This window comes from Garra rufa, chromosome 13, assembly GCF_049309525.1.
Source record: "Garra rufa chromosome 13, GarRuf1.0, whole genome shotgun sequence".
NCBI classification, from domain to species: domain Eukaryota; kingdom Metazoa; phylum Chordata; class Actinopteri; order Cypriniformes; family Cyprinidae; genus Garra; species Garra rufa.
The window spans coordinates 18,422,225-18,426,543 of record NC_133373.1 but is presented as its reverse complement, the minus strand read 5'-3'; positions in this window follow the sequence as shown (position 1 = coordinate 18,426,543).

The window sequence follows — 4,319 nt, the reverse complement described above, 5'->3', positions numbered from 1 at the left end:
CAATGACAAAAAGTAATATGACGTTCCCACAAATTCATATGTGTGGCCACGACAAACATAAGTGAACCGAAGGTGTCCCCTCCAGGTTACCGTACCTTTTAGTTTGCAGCAATGTTTTCAGCCTGCTCCAGTCCAGTGCGTTACATGACTGCCCCCTACTGATCATGTCTTTCCTATGTCATTGTATTTTCCGTGTTCCCTTGGAATACACCGGCGTCACGCGAGACCACTTTACTTCCCGCGCGCATTTTAAATGGCCAGATCTGTAGGTCTCGTCCATCCAGATGTTGTGTCTGTGGTGAGAGAACCCATTCTACACGGTCTCATTGCATGTCTGAGAGAAGATGCTTAATTTGCTTAGAAGTTGGTCACCAGCGCAGGTCCTGCCCTAGCAGGAGTGCGGAGGCTGGGAGTCACTCCCAGATTCAGGGAAACTGACACACCCACACTGGGGAGGGGATAGTGCGGGTAAAGAAAATCAGACCCTCCAAGATGATGCGTCGAGCATTTATGAGTCGACTTGCAGGTCAGTGACAAGTGATAATGTGGTTCTGTTTCAGAATGTGACCCAGCTGGCATGAGCAGATAGCCTTTTCTACGCCGATGTTTTAGTCAATGATGCCATTCCTCTAAGAGCCTTGTTAGACAGTGGCTCATCAAGTTGCAGAGTCCCGTCTACTTGATGCAGGATTGTCTCTGGATCCATGCAAGATGCAGACCATTGTTATGCTAGTCGGATGTGGCAGAGTTCAAGTTGCGCCGAAGTGCATGTACCAGGTGACGATGAGAGTGTATGAGTATGAAGTCAATGTACCTACGCTAGTTGTTACGGGACAACGAGACGAGTTAATACTGGGCACAAACATTCTTAAATTTATCTTGATTCAGCTTAAGCAGAACCCCACATACTGGCATGTTGTCAATAGGTCTGAATCGACAGAAGAGGCAGAAGTTAAGCAATTCGAATGCTGAATCCATATGACAAACCCATCATTTTGAAGAAAAATTCAAAGGTAGCCAACATTTTACCATGTGTGGCATTGGAAGATTTGGAAGCAGATGTGAAGCGAACCTTCGAGACTGTCAAAGCCCAGAGCCAAGCTGTGACCTCTCGACCCAGACTTCCGTGACACCTTGCTGAAGATGGTATTGAGTGACTTGGACATTGATATTTGTGAAGTTTCATCTCACTGGAAAGGCCAACTAATGCACTTGGTCCAGAAGTATGAACATGTATTCTCAAACCACAAGCTTGACTGCGGGAGAGCAAAAGACTTTGTGCATTGCATCCATCTGTCTGACAACCGACCTTTCTGTTTGCCTTATCGCCGTGTGTCACCAGGGCACTATCAGAAGCTATGGCAGGTGTTATCAGAGATGGAAGAGTGGGACATCATTTGCAAATCCAGCAGTGAGTGGGCCTCTTAGTCCTTGTGTGGAAAAAGAGTGGAGATCTCAGAGTCTGCGTTGATTACCGCTGGTTAAATTCACGCACCACAAAGGACGCACACCCTCTTCCTCACCAAGTGCAATGGACTCTTATGTCTGGCTTCCACAACATCCCCATGAGTGAGGAAGACAAAAATCTGAGAGCCTTTACCACTCCTCTAGGACTTTGCGAATTCAATCGTCTTCCGCAGGGACTGTGCAACAGCCCAGCAAGTTTCATGCAGCTTATGATGAGTATATTTGGAGACCAAAACTTACTTACCCTGCTGTGTTATTTGGCCAATCTCCTAGTGATGGCTCCTTGTGAAGAAAAGACCCGGGAAAAGTTGGAGATGGTCTTTGAGAGATTGAGTGCACACAGCCTGAAGTTAGCACCCAAAAAATGCTACTTCCTAAGACGGAACGTCAGGTTTCTCAGTCACATTGTGAATGAGCACTGCGTTGCAACTGATCCTGAAAAAATTGCAGTCATTATTGCTGTCACTGAAAAGGACCTCATGATGGATGACGGAGTTTCACCTTCCCCATGGAAGATCAAATCCTTTTTTGGCATGGTCATGTATTACAAACGGTTCATCCCCAATTGTTCTCGTATTGCCAAACCGCTCTTCATGTTCCAACCAAAGGTTCCAAAAAAAGTTACTAAAGGGGTGGTTTCAGGAAACTCAGCTCATCAGACTGGACTACAGAATGTGCTCTGTCCTTTGAACAACTTAAGTCAGCTCTTTTGAACTCTGTAGTGTTGCCGCACCCTGGCTTCACCCAGCCATTTATCCTCTCTACAGATGCCTCATTAGAAGGTATAGGGGCGGTATTATCACAAGTCCGTGTAGGGGAGTCCATGGCACGGCCAATCGCCTTTGCAAGTAAGGCACTTCCTCAAGTTCAGTCTAACTACTCTGCGCACCGTCTTGAATTTCTTGCATTAAAATGGTCTGTCTGTGACAAATTTAGCCATTGGATAAATTTCACAGTCTGGACAGACAATAATCCATTGATTTATATTTTAACAAAGCCGAAAATTAGATGCGTGCGAACAGAGGTGGGTGGCTAAGTTGGCCCCCTACACGTTTGACATCCAATATATACCAGGCACCAAGAATGTGGTGATTTGAAGCCACCCCCGCTGTCTCCAGAGTTTATTATGTGCAGATCTGGATCTGCTACACTTGATTGATATCAGATAAAGACAGATCTCTAAGATAGCGATACTTTTGCTGCAAATCAGTGATCGGATAAGTACAGGTCCTTTTCAAAAAATTAGCATATTGTGATAAAGTTCATTATTTTCTGTAATGTACTGATAAACATTAGACTTTCATATATTTTAGATTCATTACACACATTTGAAAGTAGTTCTAGCCTTTTATTGTTTTAATATTGATGATTTTGGCATACAGCTCATGAAAACCCAAACTTTCTATCTCAAAAAATTAGCATATTTCATCCGACCAATAAAAGAAAAGTGTTTTTAATACAAAAAAAGTCAACCTTCAAATAATTATGTTCAGTTATGCACTCAATACTTGGTCGGGAATCCTTTTGCAGAAATGACTGCTTCAATGCGGCGTGGCATGGAGGCAATCAGCCTGTGGCACTGCTGAGGTGTTATGGAGGCCCAGGATGCTTCGATAGCGGCCTTAAGCTCATCCAGAGTGTTGGGTCTTGCGTCTCTCAACTTTCTCTTCACAATATCCCACAGATTCTCTATGGGGTTCAGGTCAGGAGAGTTGGCAGGCCAATTGAGCACAGTAATACCATGGTCAGTAAACCATTTACCAGTGGTTTTGGCACTGTGAGCAGGTGCCAGGTCGTGCTGAAAAATGAAATCTTCATCTCCATAAAGCTTTTCAGCAGATGGAAACATGAAGTGCTCCAAAATCTCCTGATAGCTAGCTGTGGTCCAAAGTACTTTTTTCGGATGAAAGCAAATTTTACATGTCATTCGGAAATCAAGGTGCCAGAGTCTGGAGGAAGACTGGGGAGAGGGAAATGCCAAAATGCCTGAAGTCCAGTGTCAAGTACCCACAGTCAGTGATGATCTGGTGTGCCATGTCAGCTGCTGGTGTTGGTCCATTGTGTTTTATCAAGGGCAGGGTCAATGCAGCTAGCTATCAGGAGATTTTGGAGCACTTCATGCTTCCATCTGCTGAAAAGCTTTATGGAGATGAAGATTTAATTTTTCAGCATGACCTGGCACCTGCTCACAGTGCCAAAACCACTGGTAAATGGTTTACTGACCATGATATTACCAGACCTTCGTGCCACTCCTGGCACCTCTGTTCTCTTGCCCTAGCTACTCCTAGGCAGGGATTTGGAATTCTGGAGGCGTGGGCATCTCGTTCCCCATAGGAACACAGCTCGAGTTCCCGGAGGGGAACGTCCCAGGTTAAGTATGTAACCCTGGTTCCCCGAGGGAACGAGACGCTGCGTCTCGAACCATACTTCCGGCATCCCTGCGAGCGCTTGCTTCACTCTTTGAAGCTAATGCCGTTGCCGGTGCACAGGCTTTTATAGCTTCCTGGTCACTTACGTCACCTGTCCGTGATGTCACGCCCTTCTATTGGACAGTCTACATGTATATCAGAGCGTGGTTCGCCAATGGCGTTCTCCATAGCGTTTTCGGACACAGCGTCTCAATCCCTCGGGGAACCAGGGTTACATATGTAACCTGAGAAATTTTTACTTGATTTCTTAAATTGAAAATTCATTTATATTTTATTAGTAGTATTTCTATTATGGCCACTCTATGACACATATAAAATGATTTCCAAAGATTTAATAAAGAAAACAATAACTGTATATGGGAAAAAGTGTCTAAAGTATAAGCAGAGATGTATAGCTGATTGTATACAACAAATAGCACCATA